This window comes from Mus caroli, chromosome 18 (assembly GCF_900094665.2).
Source record: "Mus caroli chromosome 18, CAROLI_EIJ_v1.1, whole genome shotgun sequence".
Classification (NCBI taxonomy): Eukaryota; Metazoa; Chordata; class Mammalia; order Rodentia; family Muridae; genus Mus; species Mus caroli.
The window spans coordinates 60,543,355-60,555,372 of NC_034587.1; the positions used below are offsets into that span (position 1 = coordinate 60,543,355).

General features: G+C 38.8%; 1 protein-coding gene across 2 annotated transcripts in view; it reads left to right on the top strand.

Moving 5' to 3' along the window:
* Wdr7 (WD repeat domain 7) overlaps positions 1-12,018 on the top strand; it is a 272,657-nt gene that overhangs the window by 99,266 nt on the left and 161,373 nt on the right. The gene's annotated exons all lie outside the window — the stretch shown is intronic.

A 12,018-nucleotide genomic window follows, 5' to 3' on the forward strand; every position in this document is an offset into this window, starting at 1 on the left:
AAAATTTTGTAGTGGTTTGAATGAGAATGGCCCCCGAGGGCTCATATGTGTGAATGCTTGGTCTCCAGTTGAGGGGACTATTTTGGAAGGGTTAGGAGGTAGGGCCTTGGGAGGCAGGGTGCTGTGTCCCTGGTGTTTTGGAAGGGTTAAGAGGTAGGGCCTTGGGAGGTAGGGTGCTGTGTCCCTGGGAGTGGGCTGTGAGCTTTCGAAAACTAACACCATTCCTACTTATTTGTCTTTGTCTGCCTCCTACTTGTGGATAAGGCTGTCAGCTTGTTCTCCAGCACCATGCCTGCTGCCATGATTTTTTGCTGTAATTGTAATAGCTAATGGTAGTTTTTGTTCTAGTATTATTAACACATTGTGGGATTAAAGTTCTCCAACTACCTTAATACCTTTTTTTCCTCCCCTCCCTCTTCCTCTGCTTTTTTTACATATATTATTTGTTCTTTGCTATTCTCTAGTGATGTTGTTCTGCGGATTTAGCTGCTCTTAGTATGTTTATTAAGCATATTTTAATATGAATATATGTTTTAAAGGATCCATTGTACATGGCATTTGCAGACTTTGTTATGATTTTTAGCACCTCTAGCACACAAGCATGAAGACAAAAGTTTTCTTTCTGGTTGAACAGCCTAGTTGACCCCACCATGATTGAGGTTGGTCTGGTCTCTTCCCGCTGTTCAATGCCAGTCCAGTCATCTGTAACGGTACTTAGTATTTTGTAATGTTCCTGTACATGTTTTCTGTTTATTCCATAAAACTTCCCATCACTTACAAAGATTTTCTTTGCTTGATTTAGGGATGAAAGCAACCACTGTTACCTATTTTTATTGCTTGCTTTAAAAACTTGCCCCAAAGTCAGTGCCAAGTCTAGAGTCATGGTTTTCTTACAGTCTTGTGGAAGGACTTTATACTTACTTGGAAAGGGTGATGGCACTTGCATTTGAGATGTTCCTAGACTAAAGAACATTCAGCTTAAGGCAGGGATGTGGAAGAGGACGATGATGGTTCTTAATTGGTAAACATTTCTAACGGTTTGAAGCATGATTGCACTCCATGTTTGGGGCTGGGGAGAAAGATACGAAGGTGAGAGAACAGCTTTCAGGAGGAGCTTCTTCTGGTGTGTTAGTTCAAGTCCTCAGGCATGGCAGCAAGCATCTTCACATCTGAGCTGTCTCCTAGACCCAGAAATGCTGCATTTCTTGTGCAACAAAATCTACGTGCTCTTTTTACCTCTTGTAGCCTTTGTAGAACCATTCCAAACTCTTGATGTTCTCTTCTCTAATACCATCTTGCTCTAACACACGATTTTCTATATCATACACATGCCACGTCCATGTATGTGTTTATACTCAAAGTGTAGAGGAAAGAGAGCTAGTCTAGAATCAGTACAAACTTTATCATCCATAGACAACTATTCACTAAAGTTTATTTCTATGCAGATTAACTTTGGTTTCTTTGTGACTCTTACTGCTGTGCATCATCTTTTGAGTGACACCTTCTTACTGCTTCCACAGCAAATGCAGTACGCCTCACAGAGATACAGGGTAGTTTTTACCTAGTAGCATTACTTGCCATGATGGACCTGCCATATCGTCTGAAAAGCTGTTTCCTGGAAACACAGAACACTTCGACAATCCTATATATTTTGTTGTATGTTTCATTATTTTGACTTAAAGTGTGCACATCTGTTAGGTATAGATTAGGCACTTCTGGCTTTGGAGCGTCCCTTCATTATACATAATACTATTATTTTATAGTTTGACTATTGTCATCTTATAATAGCCATAATCAGTTGTAATAATTACTTTCTGACTTAGTTGATTGGATGATGTTAATTTGTGTAGCTTTCTTTTTCTCTAAGATACTGTGAAGTTTTCTGTGTGAAGTTGGTTTGTGTGCCTTTCTAAGAAGTACACTGCTTAGACTTTGGTTATTTATATTTTTTCCTAGTAAGTATTTAAAGTAAGTACAATAGGTTTTGTTTTGGATTAAGTTTGTGGTTAAGGAATTCTTTTTTTATACTTTAAACCTTAATTGTGGGTGTGGGGGTGTGTGTGGGGGGGGGATTGTGTGCCTCAAGAGTTCAGAAAAGGGCATTGGAAACCTTGGCCCTGGAATTTCATACAGTTGCCAGGCACCAGATGTGAGTGCTGAGGACGGAATTCAGGTCCTCTGGAAGGGCAGCATGAACTCTAAGCAGCTGAGTACCATTAGCGTCCGTTGTCAGTGCTTTTCAACCAGAAAGACGTTTGTTGTCATTTCATGACCAAATCATGAATGCAGGTAACTACAGCCATCTGATATTTGACAAAAATGCCAAACACACATAGGAGACAGCAAATGGTGAAGAATGAATTAGGACCCTGTATTTCACCCTACCTTATAATTAGGTTCAAATGGATCAAAGACTTTGGTGTGAAGCCTGAAATGCTAAAGCTAGTAGAAGAAAACATAGATGTAGGAAAGTTCTTTCTAAGGAATATGACATTTGCCCAGCAATTATGGCCAACAGTTGACAAATGGGACATGATAAAAATAAAACTAAGAGCCTGCTCTGCAGCACAGGGAAGCACTGAAGGAAGAGGAAACCCCCACAGAGGGAGGGAATCCACGGGCTGGATCTACAGATGACGAAGGCTTCCTTTTCAGGATATAGACAAAGTCAACAAACAGAGTCAAGGGGACAAACGACCCAATCCCAACCTGGACTTGGATCTGAACAGGGAGTTCTCAAGAGAAGTTAAAATGGCGTCATCCTAATTCTGGAGTGGCTTGTTTCATTCAGCAAAGTGCCATTCAGCGTCCCTTGTGTTGTAGACTTGTTCAGAATTTTGGATGAGTATGAATATAATTTTTATGCATGTAATCTTTGAATAATTATTTTCCCATTCATTAATTAATCAATATTTACTTTGTTTCCACTAAATAGAAGTGTATATACTTACTACTATATGTATTACTGCTATGAACTTAGGTGTCTACTCTTTCATTACAATCTTGCTTTTAATTATTTTGAAACTATATTGGAAAGAAGAATCTATTGGATTATAGGGTAGATCTGTTTTTGTTTTTTAAAGAAACCTTATATTTTCTGTAACAGTTATACTTTACATTCTCACCAGTAGTGGACAGTGCATGAATGTCTTCATTTTCCTTGACTCCTCCCCCTTCAAATACCAGTTATCTTAAAAGGCACGAAGTGCTATTGGGGCTTTGTTTCCACTTTGCTAGTTACTGGTCACGTTTAGCATCTTTTCCTGTGTTTGTTTACCATTTATATGTATATCTTCTATGGAAGTATATTTTTTGTGCCCATGATCTACTTTAGGATCATGTTGGCATTTATTGTTGTTGAATTCTAACCCTGATTTTCTGAAACGTTTGTAGCTGTGGCTGCCCTGAACCCACTGTGTACATTTGGGTGGCCTAGAAGTTGCACTAGTGACTAGTGTTCTTACCTCTGCTGCCAAAGAGAAGATGTGCACCACAATCCCTAACCCAGGCTTGTGTAGATTGGCTGTAGAGTGATATGCTATCAGATGGTGTGAACATCGTCTGTCTCTTTTCCTAGGTGCCTTTCCTGCTCACGACTATGCAGGGTACTGGTGATTTACTGATTTGTAGTTCTGTTATTCCCCAGAAAACATTGTTAGATATGATACCATGAAGCTTGTCTCTTGTTTTCTTCTAGGAACTTTATAGTTTTAGGGGTTTAGGTCTTAACATTTAGATATTTGAATCATTTGATTTAATTTTTATATATGATATAAACTCAGAATCCAATTTAAATTCTTGCTAGTAGATACTATCTAGTTTTCCAAGCTTATTTTTTGAAGTGGCTATTCTATCTTCTATACCTGTTTTAATTTAACACAGTTATATGTGTGTGTGTGTGTGTGTCTGTGTCTGTGTCTGTGTGTATGTGTATAAGTAGCCCAATCATTTAGCTTTTGTCATTAAACATAAGTTGGATATTGAGATTTTTTTCTTATTCTTTTTGATCTTCTTAAAAATATTATAACATCTTTTTATTATGCTTATCTTTTTAAATTAGCATTTGGGTTTATGGGCATTCTGGTTTTGTCTAGTCTTTGGTATTGTGTGAGGGTGGTAGTGAAAAAAACTCGTCATGTCTTCATTTTTTGATAGTCTATCTTAGTATATGTCTAGAAGTGAAACTTCTGTATATCTTGCCAATATTTTCCCTTCCACACAGATTAGATTGCTTTGCACTTTCAACAGTAGTCTCTGTGAGGTTTTTGTCCTTCAGCAGCCTTTACAGCTGAACATATTCCAAGAAACCGCATATCTGTGATGGATGAGAAATATCACCATCATTTCATTTTTACTTTTTGCTAGGAACTTGCTCAATATTTTTTCATAAGAGCCTTATGAATTTGTTTTCAAGTACCAGTTCATATTGGTAACTCTTATAGTTTTGAGTAACTGTATTTATAAGTTTAAAGTATTATGTAGCATATCACATTTTTTAAATTTTGCTTATGAGCCTATTAAGCTTTAGAAGTTTTAGAGGGAGAGAGGCTGCCAGCCCCGGGAAAAGGCACATCGGGTAAGTCTCCTGCTGCACAGGCGGCATGACTGGAATCTGATCCCAGGAACACGTGCAATTGAGGAAGCATAACCAACTTTACAGAGTTGTCTCCGATCCCCACAGTGTGCTATGCCAGACATGGCCACGTAGACACCCCCCCCACACACACACACACACAATTAACACAACTTATTATTTTAAAAGTGGCTGCCTAATTTAAAGATACTTTGTTTTTATTTGTAGAGTGGGCTTGAAAAATAAAGTTTATGTCCTCCTCTCTGTTTTTATATTTTGGTGATAATAGTGCTTGTTTGCTTAGTTATTCTTTTTATAACTTTGTTCTGCAGGTGAATTATTTAAAAGCTCTGCCTGAGGCAATGATGAGTGTAGCCATAGTTAATTCAACTTTTCACTTTCCTCTAAATCATGAGTTAGATATGAATAGCTTTCCAAATGAATTGTGAGATTTAATTAGTGAAGTGCAGTAGAATAGCAGCACGCTCCTAGAGACACATGATGCTCATTACGGAGCATGCGCTTGATGTCTGCTGTCGTTTGATTCCGCTCTGTCATGCTTCTACATGGAGTTAACTGTGTTTCACAGACCTGCTCATTTCGTTTTCTCTGAGGCTTACCTCTTTACTAGTTTCTTTATGTTCCATCTAAGAAGATATTTTTATATTTTATGACCTAATCTATTTCATTGTGATCTGAGGCTATGCAGTCTTCATACAAATAAATCCATAGAAGTATTTCACTGATAATATCTCCTTGAGAGCAAGATAAAAACTTTTAATTTTTAGATTGCTTGTTTAGCATATAGTAATTGTTTTAAAGAGGTGATGTTATATTCTGAATGTATTTTTCTTCCTTGCTAGACCGTTGATAACTTCTTGGCTGGCCTTGTTATTCTGCCTGTTGTTTTATTATTCTAGTGTTTGCCCAGAGGTTCTCTTTTCATTTGGTACTGGTGTCCATTTGATGTGGCCTCGATGATTAAGCTAGCATTTGACTGTTTTCTGGCACGTGCTCTGTATCTCTCTTGTGTCTTCCCTACCTTCCTCCTGGGACCATCATGTATGTAAGGAGCCAGTAGAGCCTTTAGTAGAGCTATGAGAGACAACAGTCCGGGGACTGGGTGTACGTCCTGCTCCTGGGTTCATGCTGTAGGTCTTCTCAGTGGACAGAACTGAGAAGGGACTCACTCTCATTCTTTGTGCGCCTGCCCCTCTGTTCTCTGCTCTCCTTTCTGGGTCTCTCTCTTCTGCCTCCCTTTCTCCTGCTTCCTGGCTATCATCACCCTACTTAAAAGAACCCCGAGTTCATGTGAATGTTACCCACTTTTATTACACAAAGATTCATTCTAGCCCTCCCCTTTTGCTTATTTGGAATTTCTTCCTCTGAGTAAAATTAATCTGTTCTCATTATCCACAGTAGATTTGCTTGTTTTCCCCAACCCTCGTAGACTTCATGTAATTTAGAATTTCTAACACATGCCTTGTAAAAACCAGTTAACACTAGGGTGCAGTGTTCGCGTACAGTTCTTATTTATTTAGATCGGTAGCTTTACATTGTCCAGTCCTTTGGCCTATTTCTGCTGCTCTTAGTTCAGTGTCTTTTATGTTTCCACCTTTCTCGTCTTATGCAGTAAGACTTGTAATAGGCTCATTTGCAGGAGTGTGCACCTCATCCGGATTTCCCTAGCATTCTGGTTAATTCATTATTTCAAACAATTGCATTTAATAAAGTTAACTCTGTCATATTTGGATCTTTAGGGTGTGACACGTTACTAGATTTTTTTTGTATCTCTTAACTGCAGTTTTACAGAGAGCCTTTCTCACCTTTGAACATTTTCCTGGTGTCACTCTTTGTAATCAACCCAGCTGCAGTCCTGTGCTGAACTCCCCCACCATCATATTTGGATGCAGTACAGTAAATGGCATCTTACTGTCTTTTATCTTGTTTCCATTTGGTTAAACACAAAGACAAAAAGCAGTCTCACCAGGTTGCTAAAAAAAAACGTTTTTTAAAAAATTGGTTGTTTCTCAGAGAGTGTAGATTTAGGTAAAACCCCCAGGCCCCAGTTTTCCCATAGTGCCTATGGCTGGCTACCCAGACTGCCTTCCTGAAACTATCCTGATAACCAAAAAGAGAACAGTAGGACTCTGCTGTTTCACCTCTGATGGTAAGTTCTCAGTGCATAGTTAACAGCTCTAGCACCTTTTTAATGACGTGTATTACATCTTCTGCTCTTTCTACCACATGGTGCCAGGCGCATGTCTTAAAGGGGTCATGCTTATGAGCTGGTAGGGTGGCAAAGGCCTTTGGTCTCTGGGAACCGGAGTCAGGTGGGTCTCTATAAACTCAAAACTAGCTTGATCTACATGGTGAGTTCTAGGTTCACAAAGGCTACATAAGGTAAAAAGAATTTATTCTTTTTCTATCTGTGTTAGGGTTCACTAGAGGAACAGACCTAATATAATGAACCCATATATATCAAAATGGGGTTTATCATAGTAGTTTCCAGGCTATGGTCTGGCTACTACAAGAATGGTTGTCTTCTGACAGAAAGGCCTAGAATCTGATAATTGCTCAGTCCGTGAGGCCGGATGTCTCAGTTGGCCTTCAGTAAGGTTGGAAGTTTGAAGAAGAAGGTCCTAAGTCAGTGAAGGAGTGGCTCAGTGGCAGATGAATGGTCTTGCCAGTGACAGTAAGGGAAAGCAGGGGAAACAGCCTTCCTTCTTCCCTGTCCTTTTCTGTGGACTGAAACACAGAGTGTGGCCCAGATTTAGTGTGGGTCTTCTGACCTCCAGTGATGCAGGTCTAGAGTGGTTTCTTTCCACCTCAGATAATTCAATCCAGAAAAGTTCCTCATAGATGTGCCCAGCTGCTTGGGTTTTAGTCAACTCCAGATGTAGTCCTGTTGACAACCAGGATCAGCCATCATAGCCTTTCCTTCTTCTGTCAGTGGCTTATTTCTTACTGTGTGTTGGGCTCCAGCCTCTGCTGTCTCCTTAGCTTCATTCCCCACATGCTGTCACACCTACCTTCCCCCATCCATGGTCTTTTAGAATGCTGCTCTTTTGTCTTGGAACTGTCTTTACTGAGGGTCATCCCATTATAAATGTTATAGACCCGCTAGACCCAACTCAGAGGGTTCCACCTCAACTGCTTGTGCGTACACACTTAGGAGTCTGCTTTAGTGGCATGCCTGTCTGTTTCTCTAGTGAAAGGTCTTATATTCCCCCTATAGTTTTGTTCCCTTTGCTTAGAAAGCCACTCACACACACCCCAAATTCTTTTAAATGAATGGGTAAATTTTCTCCCTATTTGTATTGCCTGTATTTGGAAAAATAATCTAGAAAAGTGATTTTTCAAACTTTTTTTTTTTGAAAAAAGTGTTTAGTCTTCAAATGAAAACTTCTGTAAAACATATGCATGCTGCTTCACGTAACTACTGAATGAGGTGAAAAATGGGTCTCTGTGTGAAAATTACTGGCTAATCACTGCATCCATTCACACATCTTTCTTTGTTTTCATACAGAAAACAATCTTTTCTCTGCACAGGTGAGGGTATTTCTCAGGTCCATGTTCCTGTAGCTTCTCCCTCAAGCCTGCTCACAGCAGCAGCCTCTGAAGCTGAGGCTCTCTTTGCACCCCGTGTCTTGACTTGAGAAGTAGCCGGAGTGCTCTCAGTCACTATGGAGATGTGAGCTCTTGGCAGTTACCTGTCTCTCCATATGAGCAGTGCTGTGCCTTCTGATTCATTTAGATGTGGCCCATCCTTTAGATGTGGCCCACATTCAGTGTCTTTGCTGCTAAAGCCTTATTGTTTGCTGCCTCCATCAGCGTCACTTCCATTGACTTTAAAGCACCTGCCTGTTAATGTGTGCTTAGCTTATATCCATTGTGTCCTGACTGTTAATATGTGCTTAGCATGTATCCATTGTGTCCTGACTGTTAATATGTGCTTAGCATGCATCCATTGTGTCCTGACTGTTGATATGTGCTTAGCATGCATCCATTGTGTCCTGACTGTTGATATGTGCTTAGCATGCATCCATTGTGTCCTGGCTGTTGATATGTGCTTAGCATGTATCCATTGTGTACTGTTTGTGCTGCTTGGCTTTCTGTCTGCACAACCATTGCTAGTGTACAAAGAGAGGAAGGAGAGAGGCAGCAAGGAAGGGAGATAGAAGGGAAAAGAAAGGATATGGATTTTTGAAGGCGTCCAGTGACAAATTCTCAAGCAGTTCTAAGATGCATAATTGTGCTTGCAATTGAGGGCTCAAATCAGGCTATTTCAATGTTAGCATGTGTCAGGACAGTTTTGAGGGTTCAAATCAGGCTATTTCAATGTTAGCATGTGTCAGGACAGTTTTGAGGGTTCAAATCAGGCTATTTCAATGTTAGCATGTGTCAGGACAGTTTTGAGGGTTCAAATCAGGCTATTTCAATGTTAGCATGTGTCAGGACAGTTTTGAGGGTTCAAATCAGGCTATTTCAATGTTAGCATGTGTCAGGACAGTTTTGCCTTTGTTTTGCAATACCTGGAAGGTCACAGCGTATGAGTCGTTCTTTCATTTATGTTTTCTGAAACAAATAATGGATTTTAGTCCACTTACAACCTGCAAATTAAACACATATTTTAAAAGGTACTTATGGTGAATTTCAAGTTTTAGGTATTATTTTTACTACAGATAGTTTTCAGTTCTGTTTGGAAAAGAAGAGAATAAAGCTCTATGTTCTCACACTAATATTCTGTTGAGCTGAAGCACTACCTGTGGTGTCCACTACTTGTGCATTTTCCTGCTTGTTTGGCTATTTTCAGAATGGCTTATAATTATATTTTTTTATAAGAGCAGTTTCATGAATAGTTCATAATATCAGGTAGGAAAATGTATTTCCGTAATTATACATCAATTCTCATGTTACCAAGTAATCATATCCTAATTTAATCTTAAACTATTTTAATAATTTTTTATTTCTCTAATTGCATTGTGTCTGTAATAAGCCTATTTCTTTCTGACAAATTTAAATGATCTTTATTCAGAATAAGGGATAACTACCTTCAAATTATTTTGTGTGAAATCTTTTCATAAGAGAACTATAACACTATCTATAGTGTTATAATTTTTGTTTTTGATGCTTAGAGAAGGAAAAGTAGATACTGTGTCTTTAATGGAAAGCAAAAGGTTATCTTCTATGGCCTTTGTGTGTATGTGCTGATGTGAATGTAGGCAGCCAGACAGGCAGTGTGTGCAGAGAGACTAGGGAACGGCTGCGGATCGATATGTGTGGTGTGAAGTGAATTAATGTGAGGCAGGCCGTCTGTCTGTCATGAGATTGTGGGGAACGTGGAGCAGTGTTGGTCAGCACTGCACAGATCTGCCTCTAATACTTTCCTGCCTTCTGCCTGAAATGCAATGGAGAGATTCACACATTCCCTTATTGCTGGCTTTCACTTCATTCAAAGTAAATGTTCATATCAAATCATTGCCTCAAGTGTGCTTTAATTAGATCACGGGAACACCACAGTTGCAAGAAACTGATGAAATCAAAATGCCTGCTATTGTTCTGGATATAGTTTTCAATCTCACTGGAAATCTATATTTTATGAGAATGAGAAATATAATTTTTATTAACATTTGTATGTTTTTGTTCTTCACTCTTAACAATTTTATCCTTTTAAATCCTCTGTAAAATTATAAAGTTACAGTGAACTGAACTCATTTTATATTACACTATTAGTTAACATGCTGAATTAAAAACACTTACAAGGTTAAAGTCTCTTTGCTTGTGGTGTTAATCACATGACATGACAGAATTTTCCTGAGTTCATTTCACTTGTCATTACTCAGATGTTGTAAACCAGTTGAAAAAAATGCTTATAATATATAGGATATGAGATGTACATTTTGGCTGTAATGTATACTTTACTGTTGAAATTAAAAAGCATATTTATGTGTCCAGGTGTTTTGCCTGCACATACCTCTGTTTCCTATGTACTTGCCTGGCACTCTGCGGTCAGAAGGGGATTAGGTCCTCCTTAACTGGACTCACAAATGTAATGGACCACTGTGGGTGCTGGCAGCTGAACCTGGTTCCTCTGGAAATTCAGGTCATGCTGAGCCATCTCTCCAGCTCCTATTGGTAGAATTTTGCATATAGTTTTAGTCTATTGTATTAAAGACCATATTTTTATATTGACATTAAAATATTTTCTACTAGTTAAAAACAACATCTGTTATGTTACTATATAACTGGGAATGCTTGATTTTTATCCTAGGTCTTTGACAATAGTGAGTGACCTTGGCTATGGAAACAACAGGTCTCATAAAAGTCTTCTGTTGTCTGTCCCCCTCGTCTCCTGCTCCGTCCGCGCAGGCGCAGTGCTCCCCACTCCGTGCTGTCGGAGGGAGACTTCCTTCTACTATTTTCCTGCCTCATTCCGGGTTCCACAAATTTCTATTTTCTTCCTGGATTCTCATTATAGATCTGTATGGCAAGACCTGTGATGGTAAAACGCACATTGTTGCATTTTGTAAGACCTGCATTTGTAAACTTACTCTTCCATACATTTACTGTATATCTTTCCTTAGGTCTCTTGCTGCCCTTATATGTTTATTTTCAATGTGTTCTTTCCCCTTAATACCTTTAATGTTATTTCCTAGCGTAATTAATTAATATAATTTGTATTATTGGATTGAAGTTATTCTCATTGTATTCTGTTCAATCCAATTTATTGAAATTTATGTCCAATATTTTAAGTATATTTGTCAAAAAATATACTTAAGTTTATTTTAAATGTAATTTGACATGTAAAATGAGTTTATAAGATAAAATCAAAGAATCTTCATATAATTAATGGCTTAAACCTTTGTTCTTGAATAAGCAAGTTTATGTGTATAGAGCTTATAAAAATTCTTTTTTAAATTTTTCCAGGAATATTTAATACTTTTGGATAATGAATCATGAGGAAGTAATTTTATGCCTTGGAAAGCTTATGCTTTTATATCAATAATTTTCTCTTATCTTTGTATTTCATTGGAAATAATATTCCAGGAGCTGAGGTGATTTAGTAGTTAAAGTGCTTACTGCACAAACATGGGCCCCTGAGGGCTGGAGTCAGAGCTTAGCAGTGAGGAGCCCATGCTGTCCATGCAGGGGACCAGGCTTCAGATCCCAGCACCCCACCAGGCCACTCAAAGATGCATGTAACTCTAATTTCAGGGGATCCAATGCTCTTTTGACCTCCATGGGCTCTAGAAACACATGTGGTACATATAGATTCACACAGGCCTTATGCTAGATCAGATAGAAATAAATCTTTAAAGAGCATAAGAGCCTAAAACTAGCCATGTACAAGGCATGGCCATGGAAGCCTGTGATCCTAGGGTTGCTGGAAGCAGGGACTTGTGCATCTCATAGGCTTGCTGGCCTATCCCAGCCAATCAGTG